The sequence below is a fragment of the Ochlerotatus camptorhynchus genome, unplaced genomic scaffold (assembly GCF_037179485.1).
Source record: "Ochlerotatus camptorhynchus isolate MF236.1 unplaced genomic scaffold, CSIRO-AGI_Acam_v1.1 ptg000129l, whole genome shotgun sequence".
Lineage (NCBI taxonomy): Eukaryota > Metazoa > Arthropoda > Insecta > Diptera > Culicidae > Ochlerotatus > Ochlerotatus camptorhynchus.
Genome location: NW_027040619.1, coordinates 725,253 through 746,747, shown reverse-complemented (window position 1 = coordinate 746,747; position 21,495 = coordinate 725,253). Strand labels below are relative to the sequence as shown.

The window sequence follows — 21,495 nt, the reverse complement described above, 5'->3', positions numbered from 1 at the left end:
TATTCAACGTTTGATCAACTCAGGTGTTGTATAAGAGCTCCCAATGGTTTGTTTTGATGCGTTTATTCCACATCCTATATGGCTCCTGTCAAACAGTTTAACCGAACGTAAACAATCATTTAAGAGTGCTCCAAGCAGTTTTTGAAGCTTTTAACCAAATGGCAATACAACTACATTCTTGTACAACTCTGGAAGCTATTATTCAACGTTTGATCAACTCAGGTGTTGTATAAGAGCTCCCAATGGTTTGTTTTGATGCGTTTATTCCACATCCTATATGGCTCCTGTCAAACAGTTTAACCGAACGTAAACAATCATTTAAGAGTGCTCCAAGCAGCTTTTGAAGCGTTTAACCAAAAAGGCAATACAACTACATTCTTGTTCAACTCTGGAAGCTATTATTCAACGTTTGATCAACTCAGGTGTTTAAAAGAGCTCCCAATGGTTTGTTTTGATGCGTTTATTCCACATCCTATATGGCTCCTGTCAATCGGTTTGACTAAGGTGCTATAAAAGTTCTCGTGGGTCTTATAAAGCAAATAGGTAAACCGAACGTAAACAATCATTTAAGAGTGCTCCAAGCAGCTTTTGAAGCGTTTAACCAAAAAGGCAATACAACTACATTCTTGTACAACTCTGGAAGCTATTATTCAACGTTTGATCAACTCAGGTGTTGTATAAGAGCTCCCAATGGTTTGTTTTGATGCGTTTATTCCACATCCTATATGGCTCCTGTCAAACAGTTTAACCGAACGTAAACTCAGGTGTTGTATAAGAGCTCCCAATGGTTTGTTGTGATGCGTTTATTCCACGTTCTGTATAGCTTTTGTGAAGCAGTTTAACTAAGGTGCTATAAAAGTTATCGTAGGTCTTATAAAGCATATAGTTAAACCGAACGTAAATAATCATTTAAGAGTGCTCCAATAGCTTTTAAAACTTTTAATCAAATGGCAATACAACTACATTCTTGTTCAACTCTGGAAGCTATTATTCAACGTTTGATCAACTCAGGTGTTTTATAAGAGCTCTCAATTGTTTATTGGGAAGGTATTCCCGTCCATTGTCGGTTCGAAGAATCTTGATTTTCTTACCCGTCTGTCGCTCAGCCTTTGCTTGAAACAATTTGAACGCCTTAAACGCTTGATTCTTTGTTTGCAGGAAATAGACAACAACTCGCTTGCTTGCTTCGTCCACAAACGTAATGAAATAACGATTGCCACCCAATGACGGAACCTCTACCGGCCCACACAGGTCGGAATGTACAAGCTGCAGAACCTTTGATGTTTTTGTTTTACTTCTCTGGAACGGTAGTCGAGCTTGTTTGCCTTCTGAACACGTAGTGCAGTCTGCCAGCTGGATGTTTGAAAAATTAACATCCTCGTTCGATTGCTTGAGCTGCTTCAAACTAGCCTCGTTCAAGTGACCCAATCGTCGATGCCACAACTCAATGTCGTTGGTAAGAAATGACCGTTCCGATTCTACCACTCAGTACAATCCGCCTTCTTCGACTCCATGGATTATCAATTCACCATCATCATCTAGCACCTCGCACTTGTCTGCCGAGAAAATAACTTTATGACCTCGTTTGCACATCGTACTTACTGACAGCAGGATTGTTGCTAAATCCGGGATCTTCAGAACATCATGAACATCAATGGAGTCGTCCCGCTTCTGTAGAACCACGGTACCTCTTGCCATGGCCTTCATAGAACCATTGTTTGCTGTTCCAACGTCGTGTTCAATTGCCATCTCTTCAACAAATTTCTGGCTTGGTTGAGTCATGTGGCACGTCGCTCCCGAATCAATATACCACGTCTTGCTCTTACCCATCGCAAAAATGCTACAGAGCCCTTTCAGGTTTCGCTTCACCTTTTCGGGACATCTGGCAGCAAAATGACCAAGCTTACCACAATTGAAGACAATTTGTCTACTTGGGCTATTCAGCTAGGTATCGAATTCTCCACGGAGAAAACTGAGTTGGTCGTTTTTTCTAGGAAGCATAGCCCAGCACAACCGAAGCTTCAACTTTTGGGTAAACCGATCACTCATTCCATGTCTTTTAAATATCTCGGGGTCTGGTTCGATTCCAAATGCACCTGGAGATCCCACATTGAGTATCTGAGAAGAAAATGCCAACTAAGGATCAATTTCCTTCGATCAATTACCGGAACGTGGTGGGGAGCCCATCCACAAGATCTTCTGACGTTGTACCGGACAACGATTTTATCGGTTTTAGAGTACGGTAGTTTTTGCTTCCAGTCGGCAGCTAAAACGCACATCATCAAGCTGGAACGGATCCAGTATCGTTGTCTTCGTATCGCGTTAGGATGCATGCACTCGACTCATACTATGAGTCTCGAAGTGCTGGCGGGCATGTTGCCACTATCCGTCCGTTTTTCAGAGTTATCTCTGAGGCTCCTCACCCGTTGCGAAGTAATGAACCCACTGGTGATCGAAAATTTTGAGAAGCTTCTGGAGCTAAATCCTCAAACATGTTTTATGACTTTGTACTACCTATATTTAACACAGGATGTCAGCCCTTCAAGAAATATTCCCAATCGTGTAATCTTCTCCGATTTCGGCAATTCAGTGAATTTTGATTTATCTATGACACAGGAAATCCGCGGAATTCCAGAGCATCATCGTCCTATGATTGCTCCGTCATTATACGCTGCAAAGTTTGGCCATGTTGATTCTGCAAGAACGTTTTTCACAGATGGATCTCTAATAGAGGAGTCCGCTGGTTTTGGTGTATTTAATGAATTTCATAGCGCCTCTCGAAAACTTGAAGCTCCTTGTTCTGTGTATGTGGCTGAACTGGCAGCAATTCACTACACTTTGGAAACTATTGCTTCACTTCTTCCACACCACTACTTTATTTTTACGGATAGTCTCAGTTCTGTCGAGGCTATCCGTTCCATTAGGCCGGTAAAGCACTTCTCGTATTTTCTCTTGAAAATACGAGAACTGCTTAGTGCTTTATCCGTGCGCTCTTTCATCATCACCTTCGCGTGGGTCCCTTCGCATTGCTCAATTTTGGGCAATGAGAAGGCGGATTCACTTGCGAAGGTGGGCGCTATGGAAGGCGACATTTATGATCGACAGATCGCCTATAGTGATTTTTTCTCTATTTATCGTCAGCAGTCGCTCGTTAGCTGGCAACATCAATGGAGTGAAGGGAGCTTGGGACGATGGCTACATTCAATTATCCCTAAGGTGTCGAAGTTTGCATGGTTCAAAGGGTTGGACTTGAGTCGAGACTTCATACGCGTGATGTCTCGTCTCATGTCCAATCACTATTGTCTAAACGCTCACTTGTTCCGTGTGGGGTTGGGAGACAGCAATCTCTGTGAATGTGGACAAGGTTACCAGGACGCTGATCACATCCTTTGGTCTTGTGCGGAGTATCGTGGAGTCAGATCACATTTTTATGATTCCCTTCGGGCTCGAGGTAGACAACCTAATGTTCCAGTTCGGGATATTTTGGCTAGACGCGATCTGGAGTTTATGAAACTCATATATGTTTACTTTAAGGATATTAACCTTAGATTGTAAGTTTGATTAACCTTGTGTTTAGTTAGTGTTTTGTACGTCTGGGGGGGTTTTTTTAATGTTTGTTTTCAAGATGAATAGAAATAATTTCATGCTTTAGGATTAATTAAATAGTTATATCGTAAACCACATTTAAAACCTCCTTCTTCCCTTTTCCCATCCAAAAAATTGCAAATCTCCACTAACCTCGAGACGACCGCGAGTACTCGGTCCAGTTCCTTTAACTTTAAATATAAGACAGTAACAACCCAACAAACAATTGAGAGCTCTTATAAAACACCTGAGTTGATCAAACGTTGAATAACAGCTTCCAGAGTTGAACAAGAATGTAGTTGTATTGCCATTTGATTAAAAGTTTTAAAAGCTGTTGGAGCACTCTTAAATGATTGTTTACGTTCGGTTTAACTATATGCTTTATAAGACCTACGATAACTTTTATAGCACCTTAGTTAAACTGATTCACAAGAGCTATACAGAACGTGAAATAAACGCATCAAAACAAACCATTGGGAGCTCTTATAAAACACCTGAGTTGATCAAACGTTGAATAATAGCTTCCAGAGTTATACAAGAATGTAGTTGTATTGCCTTTTTGGTTAAACGCTTCAAATGCTGCTTGGAGCACTCTTAAATGATTGTTTACGTTCGGTTGAACTGTTTGACAGGAGCCATATAGGATGTGGAATAAACGCATCAAAACAAACCATTGGGAGCTCTTATAAAACACCCGAGTTGATCAAACGTTGAATAATAGCTTCCAGAGTTGAACAAGAATGTAGTTGTATTGCCATTTGGTTAAAAGCTTCAAATGCTGCTTGGAGCACTCTTAAATGATTGTTTACGTTCGGTTGAACTGTTTGACAGGAGCCATATAGGATGTGGAATAAACGCATCAAAACAAACCATTGGGAGCTCTTATACAACACCTGAGTTGATCAAACGTTGAATAATAGCTTCCAGAGTTATACAAGAATGTAGTTGTATTGCCTTTTTGGTTAAACGCTTCAAAAGCTGCTTGGAGCACTCTTAAATGATTGTTTACGTTCGGTTGAACTGTATGACAGGAGCCATATAGGATGTGGAATAAACGCATCAAAACAAACCATTGGGAGCTCTTATACAACACCTGAGTTGATCAAACGTTGAATAATAGCTTCCAGAGTTATACAAGAATGTAGTTGTATTGTCTTTTTGGTTAAACGCTTCAAAAGCTGCTTGGAGCACTCTTAAATGATTGTTTACGTTCGGTTGAACTGTTTGACAGGAGCCATATAGGATGTGGAATAAACGCATCAAAACAAACCATTGGGAGCTCTTATACAACACCTGAGTTGATCAAACGTTGAATAATAGCTTCCAGAGTTATACAAGAATGTAGTTGTATTGCCTTTTTGGTTAAACGCTTCAAATGCTGCTTGGAGCACTCTTAAATGATTGTTTACGTTCGGTTAAACTGTTTGACAGGAGCCATATAGGATGTGGAATAAACGCATCAAAACAAACCATTGGGAGCTCTTATAAAACACCCGAGTTGATCAAACGTTGAATAATAGCTTCCAGAGTTGAACAAGAATGTAGTTGTATTGCCATTTGGTTAAAAGCTTCAAATGCTGCTTGGAGCACTCTTAAATGATTGTTTACGTTCGGTTGAACTGTTTGACAGGAGCCATATAGGATGTGGAATAAACGCATCAAAACAAACCATTGGGAGCTCTTATACAACACCTGAGTTGATCAAACGTTGAATAATAGCTTCCAGAGTTATACAAGAATGTAGTTGTATTGCCTTTTTGGTTAAACGCTTCAAAAGCTGCTTGGAGCACTCTTAAATGATTGTTTACGTTCGGTTGAACTGTATGACAGGAGCCATATAGGATGTGGAATAAACGCATCAAAACAAACCATTGGGAGCTCTTATACAACACCTGAGTTGATCAAACGTTGAATAATAGCTTCCAGAGTTATACAAGAATGTAGTTGTATTGTCTTTTTGGTTAAACGCTTCAAAAGCTGCTTGGAGCACTCTTAAATGATTGTTTACGTTCGGTTGAACTGTTTGACAGGAGCCATATAGGATGTGGAATAAACGCATCAAAACAAACCATTGGGAGCTCTTATACAACACCTGAGTTGATCAAACGTTGAATAATAGCTTCCAGAGTTATACAAGAATGTAGTTGTATTGTCTTTTTGGTTAAACGCTTCAAAAGCTGCTTGGAGCACTCTTAAATGATTGTTTACGTTCGGTTGAACTGTTTGACAGGAGTCATATAGGATGTGGAATAAACGCATCAAAACAAACCATTGGGAGCTCTTATACAACACCTGAGTTGATCAAACGTTGAATAATAGCTTCCAGAGTTATACAAGAATGTAGTTGTATTGTCTTTTTGGTTAAACGCTTCAAAAGCTGCTTGGAGCACTCTTAAATGATTGTTTACGTTCGGTTGAACTGTTTGACAGGAGCCATATAGGATGTGGAATAAACGCATCAAAACAAACCATTGGGAGCTCTTATACAACACCTGAGTTGATCAAACGTTGAATAATAGCTTCCAGAGTTATACAAGAATGTAGTTGTATTGCCTTTTTGGTTAAACGCTTCAAATGCTGCTTGGAGCACTCTTAAATGATTGTTTACGTTCGGTTAAACTGTTTGACAGGAGCCATATAGGATGTGGAATAAACGCATCAAAACAAACCATTGGGAGCTCTTATAAAACACCCGAGTTGATCAAACGTTGAATAATAGCTTCCAGAGTTGAACAAGAATGTAGTTGTATTGCCATTTGGTTAAAAGCTTCAAATGCTGCTTGGAGCACTCTTAAATGATTGTTTACGTTCGGTTGAACTGTTTGACAGGAGCCATATAGGATGTGGAATAAACGCATCAAAACAAACCATTGGGAGCTCTTATACAACACCTGAGTTGATCAAACGTTGAATAATAGCTTCCAGAGTTATACAAGAATGTAGTTGTATTGCCTTTTTGGTTAAACGCTTCAAAAGCTGCTTGGAGCACTCTTAAATGATTGTTTACGTTCGGTTGAACTGTATGACAGGAGCCATATAGGATGTGGAATAAACGCATCAAAACAAACCATTGGGAGCTCTTATACAACACCTGAGTTGATCAAACGTTGAATAATAGCTTCCAGAGTTATACAAGAATGTAGTTGTATTGTCTTTTTGGTTAAACGCTTCAAAAGCTGCTTGGAGCACTCTTAAATGATTGTTTACGTTCGGTTGAACTGTTTGACAGGAGCCATATAGGATGTGGAATAAACGCATCAAAACAAACCATTGGGAGCTCTTATACAACACCTGAGTTGATCAAACGTTGAATAATAGCTTCCAGAGTTATACAAGAATGTAGTTGTATTGTCTTTTTGGTTAAACGCTTCAAAAGCTGCTTGGAGCACTCTTAAATGATTGTTTACGTTCGGTTGAACTGTTTGACAGGAGCCATATAGGATGTGGAATAAACGCATCAAAACAAACCATTGGGAGCTCTTATACAACACCTGAGTTGATCAAACGTTGAATAATAGCTTCCAGAGTTATACAAGAATGTAGTTGTATTGTCTTTTTGGTTAAACGCTTCAAAAGCTGCTTGGAGCACTCTTAAATGATTGTTTACGTTCGGTTGAACTGTTTGACAGGAGCCATATAGGATGTGGAATAAACGCATCAAAACAAACCATTGGGAGCTCTTATACAACACCTGAGTTGATCAAACGTTGAATAATAGCTTCCAGAGTTATACAAGAATGTAGTTGTATTGTCTTTTTGGTTAAACGCTTCAAAAGCTGCTTGGAGCACTCTTAAATGATTGTTTACGTTCGGTTGAACTGTTTGACAGGAGTCATATAGGATGTGGAATAAACGCATCAAAACAAACCATTGGGAGCTCTTATACAACACCTGAGTTGATCAAACGTTGAATAATAGCTTCCAGAGTTATACAAGAATGTAGTTGTATTGTCTTTTTGGTTAAACGCTTCAAAAGCTGCTTGGAGCACTCTTAAATGATTGTTTACGTTCGGTTGAACTGTTTGACAGGAGCCATATAGGATGTGGAATAAACGCATCAAAACAAACCATTGGGAGCTCTTATACAACACCTGAGTTGATCAAACGTTGAATAATAGCTTCCAGAGTTATACAAGAATGTAGTTGTATTGCCTTTTTGGTTAAACGCTTCAAATGCTGCTTGGAGCACTCTTAAATGATTGTTTACGTTCGGTTAAACTGTTTGACAGGAGCCATATAGGATGTGGAATAAACGCATCAAAACAAACCATTGGGAGCTCTTATAAAACACCCGAGTTGATCAAACGTTGAATAATAGCTTCCAGAGTTGAACAAGAATGTAGTTGTATTGCCATTTGGTTAAAAGCTTCAAATGCTGCTTGGAGCACTCTTAAATGATTGTTTACGTTCGGTTGAACTGTTTGACAGGAGCCATATAGGATGTGGAATAAACGCATCAAAACAAACCATTGGGAGCTCTTATACAACACCTGAGTTGATCAAACGTTGAATAATAGCTTCCAGAGTTATACAAGAATGTAGTTGTATTGCCTTTTTGGTTAAACGCTTCAAAAGCTGCTTGGAGCACTCTTAAATGATTGTTTACGTTCGGTTGAACTGTATGACAGGAGCCATATAGGATGTGGAATAAACGCATCAAAACAAACCATTGGGAGCTCTTATACAACACCTGAGTTGATCAAACGTTGAATAATAGCTTCCAGAGTTATACAAGAATGTAGTTGTATTGTCTTTTTGGTTAAACGCTTCAAAAGCTGCTTGGAGCACTCTTAAATGATTGTTTACGTTCGGTTGAACTGTTTGACAGGAGCCATATAGGATGTGGAATAAACGCATCAAAACAAACCATTGGGAGCTCTTATACAACACCTGAGTTGATCAAACGTTGAATAATAGCTTCCAGAGTTATACAAGAATGTAGTTGTATTGTCTTTTTGGTTAAACGCTTCAAAAGCTGCTTGGAGCACTCTTAAATGATTGTTTACGTTCGGTTGAACTGTTTGACAGGAGTCATATAGGATGTGGAATAAACGCATCAAAACAAACCATTGGGAGCTCTTATACAACACCTGAGTTGATCAAACGTTGAATAATAGCTTCCAGAGTTATACAAGAATATAGTTGTATTGCCATTTAGTTAAAAGCTTCAAAAGCTGCTTGGAGCACTCTTAAATGATTGTTTACGTTCGGATTAACTATATGCTTTATAAGACCTACTATAACTTTTATAGCACATTAGTTAAACTGATTCACAAGAGCTATACAGAACGTGGAATAAACACATCAAAACAAACCATTGGGAGCTCTTATACAACACCTGAGTTGATCAAACGTTGAATAATAGCTTTCAGAGTTGAACAAGAATGTAGTTGTATTGCCTTTTTGGTTAGAAGCTTCAAAAGCTGCTTGGAGCACTCTTAAATGATTGTTTACGTTCGACTAACCACCAACCACAATTTTGTTGCTAAAATAGCACAAGTGATAGGCACGTTTATATGACCATAAGGCAATGATTATTCGACAGCAAGAGAAGTCACTCAAGATGAGCTTCATATACTTCTCTCATATGATCAAAATATGTATTCAAGAATAGAGCAGATGGAAACAGAAGCGGCTGGCAATCCGGGATCATGAGTTCGAATCTTGCTTCGAGAAACCCTTGGTGGAGTAGGTGTTATTAATAAATGCAAACATTAATTTAGACATATATCATATAATCAACGATAACATTTCTAGATAAGTTCTTTCAATTAATGATTAGAGAGATTAATTGAAAGAATATCAATCAAAGATTAAACAGATGCTTGTTACTACTTCCTCCATGATCACAGAATGTGAATTATGGCACAATTACATATTTTTTCAATGTGCACAAATAAATTAAATTAAAAAAAACTGTACAAGCAATTATTTTGGCGTACCACGACAATTGTTAAACTAATTTTAATCTGTGAATATTGTGAGTACTTACACAACGGTTATTAAGGAGTCATTAAAAAGTGCTATAAACGCTTTTCACCGCTTGCTACAATGATTATTTAGGAGTCATAAAAGAGTGTAACAAACGCCTCTCAGGTTCAATCTCTAATACTTTTCGAAGCAGCTGTTAGGAGGTGTCTACAAACGTTGTATTAGAGCTTTCACCAGAACAATAAAGCTTGACTTTAAATATGTATCTATAAACGTTGTATAAAAGTTGCTTCTATCCGGTTGTTAAGGAGTCATTGAAAAGTGCTATAAACGCTTTTCACCGCTTGCTGTACAATGATTATTTAGGAGTCATAAAAGAGTGCAACAAACGCCTCTCAGGTTTACTCTCTACTAAATTTTAAAGCAGCTGTCAAGAAGTGTCTACAAACGTTGTATAAGAGCTTTCACCAAAATAATAAAGCTTGAGTTTAATATGTATCTATAAACGTTGTATAAAAGTTGCTTCTACTCCTATACCGCGTATACATATAATGCTGTAGTTGAACAGGTTCTCCAAACCAGTGTAAACAAGAGTTTTACAGAAGTTGTAATAAACAAATTGTACAGTTATTATTCAGCATGCAGTTGAATAAAATCACAATGGAAGCGTTTCTTCAACAAGAAATTGATTTTGGGTAAACGTTTTACTGAATACGTTAGACAACACCTTTGTGTTGCAGTTGTATAGGTTCTCCAAACCAGTGTAAACAAGGGTTTTATAAAAGTTGTGGTGAACACATTGTGCAATTATTATTCAACATGCAGCTGAACAAAATCAAAACGAAAGCGTTTCTTCAACTGGAAATTGTTACTTGGGAATGTATAACGCAAAGGATAACTCGGCTCTGTAAAGTTTATTCGATTGAGCCTGTACAAATAAAGTAATTACAAAAAAAAAAACCACAATTGAAGCACGTCTTCTCAGCTTTCTCTGCCTTCGTCTTCTTATATTGGTTCTTAGCTTTGCCTGGGTTAGTCCCACGCGAGTACAGTGCCCCAATGTTGCTGCATGTAATGGGACCCTTTTTGAGCTTGACGTTTTGCAAAATCTTGGCTTTGACCGAATCCGATGACAATTTTGCTCCAGACGCCTCCAATCCCATGATCATCGGCTCGTAATATTCTGGCAGTCCCAACGCGACTAACCACGAATCATCCACCTTGAAACCAATTGTCGAAAGCTTGTGGCTGGTAGACATCAGCTCGTTGACGTAGCTTTCAACGCTTGAACAATTGACCAGCCGGATCGAAGTAAACTTACGCAAGAGACCAATCTTCCTTGTCAAACCAGAGTCTTGAGTCGAGGAATATTTTGCTCTATCTTTCGTTCTTCCGTTGTCCACGAAATAAATCGGAATGTGGAGTGTGGAAAGCGTTTTGTGCTCATCATATTACAATACTTCTCCCTCAAACAACACCATCATGACGTCATGCTCGTTTGGCTACACTAACTGACAGTTCGTTTGGCTACATTATCCAGCATTTTACGAGTGCTTATGGCCGCCACAATCTGACTGAGTTTTTGGTAGGGAACATATGATTTGACGTTTGGGTTGTGCCGTTTGACGTTGACGTTCAAATTTAAACGTTTACACGTCAAACGACACAAGCCAAACTTCAAATCTTATGTTCCCTACCAGAAACTCAGCCAGATTGTGGCGGCCATAAGCGATCTTAAAATACTGGATACTTTGCCTCCGCTTATCTATGTTATCTATCTAGGGGTAAGACAACTGTACTCAGAGTTAATATATTTGCAGTGAGCAAATTTGAGTTACTCATATTTACTCAAAAACAAACAAAGTAGTCTAATATTTTTCATCAAATAATATTAAAACAATCCCCGTCTGACAGAATGTTTTGATTTCAAGATTTAGTTTTCATTCATTAAAAGATCCAAGTTAGATGGCTCTTGTCCAAGCCAAGGGATGTTTAGGTCTCTTTTGCTTTCTAGGATGGATGGCTAAAGTGTAATGTCTTTGAAGCTTTTGGTGATGTAGTGGTGTTAGTGTTTCCATGTCTCAGCCATTTATAATTACCCGGAAACCTTAAAATAGCTGAAGACTCTTCCCGGAGATCGGGAAATATTTTCGGTAGTTATTTATTAAACTTGAACTTCGTCAGAATTTCTCCCGGAAGATTTTTCCGATAATTTCTGAAAGTTTCTTCCAACTTCCCCTTGAAGATTTCGACCAGCTTCTTCGGAAGGATTCTTATGATTTCTCTGGGAGGTTTCGTCTGACTTTGCATGAAAGTTTTTTCCAACATCTTCTGGAAGTTTTTTTTTTAAACTTGCCCTGGAAGAATCTTCCATCTTCTCCCGCAAATTTCGTCCATTGTTCAACGGAAGTTTCATCATCTTTTAATTCCAACAGTATCAGATTACAATCAGAAGTCCTACCGCTGGAAGTGGAAACTATTTCCCATTTCATCTGGGCTTCCCACGGAAAACTTTTCTGAATTATTCTGAAAGTTTCATCCGGCTGCCTAAATTTGCATGGAAGTCTCTTCTAACTTCGCCCGGGAGTTTCCCACAGATTGTGTCAGAAGCGTCTACCGGTTTCGTTTGAAAGATTCTTCGTCAGGAAGCTTTCCTGACTTCGCACTAAATATTTGTCAAACTTTCTCTGGAAATTTCTATCAATTTTCCCCAAAAGTTGTGTGGTCATTTTTAATATAACATATGTTTAACATGGTTTTCGTACAAAAAAACTGCTTCTCGGGAAGTCAAACTAGTTTTCTGGGAATCGGGAAATGATAATTCTGGTAAATTTCCCGGGAAGGAAACACTAGATGGTGTGATTTCAAGACTAAGGAAGTAAGAATTTGGCCAAATGTTTTCAGAAGATGAATTTTTCTCATGAAAATTAATACTCAATCTCACAAAATCGGTCAAAAAGGTTTCATATTTTGTTGCACTACATGCTGAAATGAGGAAACTCTTTCGTGATAAGCAACATTTTATTTACCAGCCCGCATAAACAATAACCATAAGATGCGCCTAACCACCAATTCGGGATATCATCCCAATTTTATGTGGTATGGTCGCACCATCTAAGATATCGTCAGTATATGGTACACGTTTATTAGGGAGCATTCATTAAGGAAGAGGGGTATAATTCTCTGAGAATATTTAGCTAGAAAATGTCAGAGTTAAGGTCAAGTCTCTCCAGAAGTGGTCGTTGTTTTCCCTGATACTCCTTCAAAAAGACATCAATACACAGCAAAAAAAAAAATGAAATATCGATCAACGTAATTCAAGCTGATGTATGAAATAATGATGTAAAAGCAAAAAGCAGATACAATATTACATCAATGGATGTAATTTTGTTCGCAAAATCGATGTACATCGTACAATGTGATATTACACAACCGATGGATTGACCTGGTTGCAGCAGTTTCGATGTAATATTCAACAACTTTTTTTGCTGTGTAGACACGAGTTGAAAAAGGTTGAACAGGAACAGGTTGAATTTTCATCGTCTGGTGTTGTTGTGTTTATCGATATTTAACACAAAAACAGCATTGTTGAATGCAGTTTTTTATTTATTTGTTCATTCTAGGTCCAAATAGGTTAGTTCTGGTCAACTTCATACTTGATTCTATTCTGAAACTTATATGAAGTTTGTCAATGAGCGATCGTCGAAAGGATGTAGGAACCATCACATACCATATTTTAATACTGGGATTGTCCAGAATCTACCTTTGTATTGACTGGATTATATGGAATCCCCCCTGGACAGTCATGATTCCCCTTAATATTGAGTGCAATTCTTCCTGTGATTGTCCGGAATCCTCCCTGAGATAGTTCATATACCTTCTTTGGATTTTAGGAAAGTTACCTTTGATATTGTTGGGAAACCGAACTGAGATTGTCTGAAATTCCCCCTAGGCTTGTTCGGAATCTCTACTGAGACTGCCATAAATCCCCTTTGCGATTGACTGGAACCCTCCTAGAGATTGTACAAAATCCCCCTGTAATAGAACGTCATCGGCATGGCACTAAAACAAGACAGCTCTGACTATTCCGTAGGGTCACCATAAAAATCTTCCACCGATTTTGAGGGGACAGCTTGTAGTTCCTTTAATACACAGCAAAAAATTAATTTTAATATTACATAAAATAGGATGCACTTCAGTCATGTCGAAAATCTCATGTAATTTTTATGGCCACACAAATAAACAAATGCAGTAAAAGCAACGTAATGTCAGTTCATGCCCTGTATTCATGATAATTTTGACTTTTTTCGCAAGTAATATTACACCATATTTTCGACACGATTGAAGCATAGAGGTAACTCTAAGACTAGTAGGTCCCGAAATAACGTGCTCAACTTTTTGGCTCAGCTCTGGTACCATAGAGGTAACTCTAAGACTAGTAGATCCCGAAGAAACGTGCTCAACTTTTTGGCTCAGTTCTGGTACTATCTTCGGTCCCAAGCTTATCGATTCACCCCTCGAAGCATAGGAAAATCCACTAACCCCTCATTTTATCTGTCAAACTTTCATAGCGAATCAAAACAAACATTGTGTAGTACTAGAATTTTGACTAGAATGGGGTACGTTAATTGATTTGCTTGGGACCAATAGGCTAGTCAAGTAGTGAGCCAATTTAAAATCGTTAGTTTCGTATTGATTGTTGCTGGTACTCTCTTCGGTCCCAAGCTAATCGATTCACCCCTCGAAACATAAGAAAAACCCGAGGAAAAACCAATAACCCCTCACTTTATCTGTCAAACATTCATAGCGAATCAAAACAAACATTACGTAGTACTAGAATGGGATACGTTAATCGTTTGCTTGGGACCAATAGGCTACTAAAGTGGTGAGCCAATTTAAAATCGTTAGTTTCGTATTGATTGTTGATTGAAGTGCATCCACTTTGATGTGATATTAAAATTATTTTTTTTGCTGTGTACACGTGCAATTGCCCTTTGATTGCTGAAAGATCTTCCCAGTAAAGCATTGCAAGCGCACCGTTTAAAATGTTGTTGCTTTGCTTTGTTTAACTGTATCGGTTGCTATGTGTATTTTATGTTGAGCAACGCGAGTTACTCAGAGTTACTCAAAATTAACTCCGATTTTACTCATGATCAAAAACTGTCTTGCCCCAAGTTATCTATACCCAGCAAACAATTTGAGCTGATTAAAAGCTGAATAAGCTATTTTTTAGCTAAAGAAGCATAATTTTGCCTGAATAAGCTCTTATTCACCTTTCAATGTTTGTTGGGTAGTATAGTCGAAACACGACTGAGGAGATAGAAGTCTGTTGTATTGCATGATGTGTACCGACGACGTGTAAAGGGTTCCGTACTTTACATTTATATACATATATGTTGAACCCGTAATTAATTATATGATTTGAGTAGTAGCTATACTGAAGATCCGAGAGATGTCGCCCCTTCAGTGGTAGGAAAATCATTTTTGCAGTATGGAGAATATCAGAAAATCCACGATTTGTGACTAAACATGCTTTTACAGAAGGAAACAAATAAACGAGTGTTTATCTTATCACCATAGTAATGTACTCGTGCAATTTTTGTGCATCTAAAACTGCCCATAAAGACGATAATGAATAAAAACTGAAAATTTTCATGCATTTCCAAATGGTTTCCTACCATTCCCATACATTCGAAAGTGACTCGTCCTCTGGATGTGGATGATGTCAAAAACAACAAAACATGATTAAATTAATTTTCAACTGCATTTGTCATACGACGACGGTTTTGAACAACCATCTAGGGGGTGACCCTGGCGTAGTGGTTAGCATCCATACCTCTCACGCCAAAGTCACGAGTTCAAATCTCACCCCCGGACAAGTCACGAATGACCCAAGAGCGTTAAAGTGACTATAATAAAAAAAAAAAAAAAAAAAAAAAAAAAAAAAAAAAAAAAAAAAAAAAAAACAACCATCTACTAGCCCTGTTTGTCTTGAGAATGGTACAATTAGCAATTATGGGTGATTGGAGCTATACCTGTATGTAGCTTATAGATTTATGTAAGTATTTACAAGAGATAACTAAAGGTTTCCAATTTTGATTTGTATCTTTCTCATTTGCAGTCTAAATACCCGGAACAGGTACCAGTTGCAGGATGAAGCATCCCAACAGCTGCAGTGGAAAAATCATCGGAGAAGTTCGAGCCCACAGCAGCGACGTCTTCGGAAACCGGGTAGACATAACATGAATAACATATTTATAGAATATAGTGTATACTATTAAATATTATCAAGAAATTAAAAATAATGTAGATAATTAAAAAAAATATTATATTGAAAATGCTTGTTTTTAAATTGACAACATTTATTTTTCCTATCAAAGTGGCACATTTTATTTACACTATATTAAACTTTCTTGTCAAAAGTTTGTTTGAAACACGCTGTTAATTTAAATACTGCCATGCTTTCAATTTGACAGTTCTACAACTCGATTTGAAAGTTTCAACTTTTAAAAGTAGGGAGTGGGTAACTTTTGAATTGACAGTTTGATTACTTTCGTTTTGAAAGCTAGCCGCTTTCTATTAAAAAGAACCAATGCAAACTTTTAATTCTACTAATGATTTTTTTTTTAATTTTATTAACGATTATTTTTTGTGTGTACCGATTGGAACTAAAAATCAACTGGCAGACATCTGTACCAAGGCTTTGGATGGCGAGCAGTCTACACAGCAAAAAAAGTTGTTGAATATTACATCGAAACTGCTGCAACCAGGTCGATCCATCGGTTGTGTAATATCACATTGTATGATGTACATCGATTTTGCGAACAAAATTACATCCATTGATGTAATATTGTATCTGCTTTTTGCTATTACATCATTATTTCATACATCAGCTTGAATTACGTTGATCGATATTACATTTTTTTTGCTGTGTAGGATTAAACGATCGAGAGGGGTTGTAATAGAAGAAGCCTGTGATCACTCAGCAACAAGCCATAAATAATGGTAGACGTATCAGTTTCAACATTTCAAAGGGGCGTAATTGCATTTGTAAATAATGGTTTTAGCCGTCGATTTCTCGTGAATAAAAGCTTACTCATGAAAATTAATGACACCTGCAGGTAGAGGAATGTTTCCTTTACCAGCTAGCATTGTAATTTTGGACGGATGGGCTTTTATTTGTGATAAATTGATAGCTAAAGCCATTGTTTACAAAAGCAATTACGCCCCTTTGAAATGTTAGCACTGGTATATTCTTTTTGTTTTAATAAAACCGAGAATAACACTGTTTCTGTTCGTTAAGTTCCCGTGTCGTTCCTCTGAGTTCCAGAAAGACCGAATCTCTTCATCCTCGGATTAAATCCCGGTCAATTATGTCCGGCTGCCTTAATGTCAACGTCAATCAACACGACTCTAAACAAACATTTTGCAGCTAATTCAAACAGGGACAGCATTAAAAGTTAATCCGAGTTGGAGCTTGCATAACTGGATGGCGTATGTTGTTCCATTTTTCTATGTTCCTGGGAGAGGGAACGGGAGGGGTGAAAATCTGATCCCCAAGTTAGTGTCAAAAAGCACAGTTCAAGCTAAGAGAAAGGGGAGACAACTGGCTTCTTTTTGTCTGCGACGCGTTCTTCTTCCCTCGCGGAAACGACCGTGCAAAAACTATTTTATTATGGGCGACGCAGTCGACTGTCCATATACAAGAAAATAGATTCATGTTTTACAGAAAATTGGTTCATAAAAGTCCCCCTAATGTCTCCTCTTCCTCTTTATGTTAAGGCCCAAACGCAATGTGGGCGGAAGCGGAACGGAAACCAAAAGTTTGACAGTTGTCACTAATGACATCAAGATGCCTAACCGAAGTCGATTTGGTTCCAACAAGTTTTCAATCCGACAAATTGGCTTACTCAGATCGGGCTTTTCCACTGCCGTTGCCGCTTGGGCCTTTAAAGATACATTTATTCATAAAAACAGGCTGCCATTACCGGGCGTGGAAAACTTGATATATCGTCAACGCACACTTTTATTGATTCCACATTTTTAAAGAGTTCAGTTTTAACTGCAAAATACAGTACAGTAACCCCCGCTAATCCAGCTCTCGTTTATCAGACGACTAGATAATCCAACATCTCGATCTCTTAAGGGCCCATGCATTAATTATGTCACGCTAAATCGAGCAAAAAATTACCCCCTCCCCGTCCTATCGTGACGTTTTTCCTATACCTAATGCATTCCCTAATAAAATGGTATGGTTAATTTGCTTAACGACGTGTTCGGGGTATCATCCAAACCATTTGTGGAATAGTTCAATGATTTGGGTTATCATTCGGTTATGGTATTTTTTTATTAGCCCTAATGAACATTTTTCCATTGTTAGGTTGGTAACATTTATTTGAATGGATTTTACATGATCATTAATCGCATCATTTAAAAACCAATCGTCGAAAGAAATCTCTGCTAAACTGCATTTATATTTTTTAAAAACTATCATAATTTCAAACTAGTTTTTCTCCGTTTGAGAATGATGCGACATTGGCCAATTTAAATGCTCACTGTCGATTTTGTCGGGGTTATGTTTTACTCGCAAATGGGACTTTGCCAGCAGGGTGGCCAGACCTACCGATTTATCGGTAGTCCTACCGATTTTCGGGGTGCCTACCGATTCACAGACGAAAGGTTCAAAACTACCGATTTTTTACTTTTCCTACCGAGAATCACAGATTTTTAGATTAGGGGAAATGGCTCTATGGATCTAAGATTGGGCCCGTCGCTAAAAATCTGCTATTTATAAATTTTATCTAAATGAACGCGTCATTGGGACAGTACTAATGGATATTTTTGGTCGCTATTGAAAATGTAGTCGATTGCTGAATTTATATATGGGCCCAAATTAGGAGCACTTAGGCCGACATTACAGCCATTTCGCTATAATTAGAAAAAATGATTTAGCCACGTTTAAAGCAGAAGAACTGAAGGACAGTGTATTGTTCTGGAGCAGAGACATCCCCCCCCCCCCCCGCAAAAGTTTCAAGTATCGGGAAAGCCTTCTTAAGTCGACCTACCGATAATTACCGATAAAAGCTTTGAGAAGCTACCCACACGAATTGCCGGCGAAAAAGTGACGTCATTTGACATTGAGCGACTTGAAGACTGATCGTTCGCCCTTTGTCCGGGATGCGGACGAAGGGCGACTCGCCCCGCTAGAGTAATTTCATCCGCCGGGCTACCAAATGGCGCTCCGGGATGCGGACGAAGGGCGACTCGCCCCGCTAGAGTAATTTCATCCGCCGGGCTACCAAATGGCGCTCCGAGATGCGGACGAAGGGCTACTCGCCCCGCTAGAGTAATTTCATGCGCCGGGCTACCAAATGGCGGATGAAACTTAGCCATTTTTTTGCGATTTTTTTTGCGTCGGCTGACTAAGCGGTCAGCCATGTTTTCATTTCGTTCGTGGCAGGTGCTGGTTTTTTTTTATCCGGGTCGCAAAATTGGCCTCAGATGGCCATCTTCCGGATTGGTCCGATGGTCCGACGATACATCTTGCCAGTTCATACTCAAGGTAAGTAAAATGCTTTAAATTAACAAAACAATCAAAACAATGTTGTTAATTTTTGTACCTCATTTTTTTTTCAGCCGGCGGATTATCTGGTCCGCAAAATTGGCCTCCGATGGTCATCTTTGGGGTCGAATAGTCTTCCGACGGGACCACCGAAGGGAAGAGCAATCTTTCTACTTCATACTCAAGGTAAGTAAATTGCTTTTAAATGAAATAAAAACCAAAACAATGTTAATTTTTGTAAATATTTTTTTTCAGCCGGCTGCTTGCTCCGATTATCCGGGCTGCAAAATTGGTCTCCGATGGCCATCTTTGGGATCAAAATGGTCTTCCGACAGGACCAACGAAAGGAAGAGACATCTTTCTGCTTCATACTCAAGGTAAGTAAATTGCTTTTTAAATGAAATAAAAACCAAAACAATGATAATTTTTGTAAATAATTTTTTTCAGCCGGCTGCTTGCTCCGATTATCCGGGCTGCGAAATTGGTCTCCAGTGACCATCTACGGGATTGAATGGTCTTCCGACGGGACCAACGAAGGGAACAGACATCTTTCCAGTTCATACTCAAGGTAAGTAAATTGCTTTTAAATAAAAAAATTAAAGTCCTCTCCAGTGGATCAATTTTGAAGTAATTAGTTCCCAAAATTGAGCCGCTGGAGGAATCCGCTGATGCAACGCATGCCGATGCCGGATCCCGATGTCTATGTTTAAGGTAAAGTAAGGTTTTATTAAAAATAAGTAAAAGTTAAAGTTATTTTTAAGTTAAATTAAATTAAGTATGCAAAAACTAAATTTAAGTTAAAGTTAAGTAAAAGTTCGGCTTGAGTTGAAATTTAGTTAAAGTTTAGTTAAAGTTAAAGTTCATTTAAGTTATGTTAACGTTATGTTAAAGTTATGAAAAAGTTATCTTAAAGATAAGTTAAAGTAAAAGTTAAGTAAGAGTAAAAGTTAAGTTAGAGTAAAAGTTAAGTTTAAGTTATGTTTGTTCAAGTAAAGTTAAGTTAAAGTTATGTTCAAAGTAAAGTTATGTGAAAGCGAAGGTAAAATTAAGTTAAATTTAGGTTAAAATTAAGTTAGAGTTATGTTTATGGTTAAGGTAAATTAAGGTTCAGTTAATGTTAGGTTAAAGTTATGTTAAATTTAAGTTAAAATTACGTTAAGGTTATGTTAAAGTTTAGTTAAAGTTATGTTAGAGTTAAAGTTAAGTTAAAGTAATGTTAAATTTAAGTTAAAATTTAAAGTTAAGTTAAAGTTAAGTAAATGTTAGGTTAAAGTTATGCTAAAATTAAGTTACAATTATATTAATTTTATGTTGAAGTTTAGTTAAAGTTAAGTTAAGTTAAAGTTAAGTTAAAGTTAAGTTAAAGTTATGTTAAAGGTAAGTTAAAGTAATTTTCAAGTTAAAGTTATGTTAAACTTAAGTTAAAGTTATCTTATATGTAAGTTAAAGTTTTCTTAAAGTTAAAGTAATGTCAAAAAATAAATTAAATTTTTGTTAAATTTGGTTACATTTAAGTTAAAGTTTTGCTAAAATTATGTTCAAGTAAGGTTACAGTTAAGTTTTAGTTATTTTAAAGTTAAAGGTTTAAGTTATTTTTAAGTTAAAGTTAAGTTTAGGTCATTTTAAAGTTAAAGTTAAGTTTAAGTTATTTTAAAGTTTAAGTTAAGTTACAGTTATGTTGAAGGTAAGTTAAAGTTAAGTTAAAGTTAAGTTAAAGTTATGTTAAAGGTAAGTTAAAGTAATTTTCAAGTTAAAGTTATGTTAAACTTAAGTTAAAGTTGTGTTATTGGTAAGTTAAAGCTATCCTAAAGTTAAAGTTATGCTAAAAATAACTTAAATTTATGTTAAATTTGGTAAAATTTATGTTAAAGTTTTGCTTAAGTTAGGTTCAAGTAAAGTTAAAGTTAACTTAAAGTTATTTTAAAGTTAAAGTTAAGTTTAAGTTATTTTAAATTTAAAGTTAAGTTCAAGTTATTTTAAAGTTAAAGTTAAGTTTAATTAATGTTAAAGGTAAGTTAAAGTTATGTTAAAGTTGTGTTAAAGTTAAGTTAAAGTAATTTTATAGTTAAAGTTATGTTAAACTTAAGTTAAAGTTATGGTATAGGTAAGTTAAAGTTAAGCTAAAAATAAATTAAATTTATGTTATATTTGGTTAAGTTTAAGTTAAAGTTTTGCTAATATTATGTTAAAGTTTAAGTTAACTGAAAGTTAAGTTTAAGTTAACGTTAAGTTCAATTTAATTTAAAGTTAAAGTTAAGTTTAAGTTATTTTAAAGTTAAATTTGTGTTAAAGTTAAGTTTAAGTTATTTTAAAGTTAAAGTTATGTTAAACTTAAGTTAAAGCTCTGGTATAGGTAATTTAAAGTTAAGTTAAAGTTAAATTAACGTTAAGTTAAAGTTATGTTAGAGTTTAGTTAA

The 21,495-nt window shown here is 37.0% G+C and overlaps 1 long non-coding RNA gene across 1 annotated transcript; it reads left to right on the top strand.

The window, feature by feature from the left end:
* The first annotated feature begins 18,882 nt into the window (after positions 1 to 18,882).
* Positions 18,883 to 19,398, top strand: LOC135700122 (uncharacterized). The gene is made up of 3 exons (XR_010517566.1): positions 18,883 to 19,078; positions 19,153 to 19,264; positions 19,334 to 19,398. It is a non-coding gene; the product is annotated as an uncharacterized LOC135700122 (long non-coding RNA).
* The last annotated feature ends 2,097 nt before the right edge of the window (positions 19,399 to 21,495 follow it).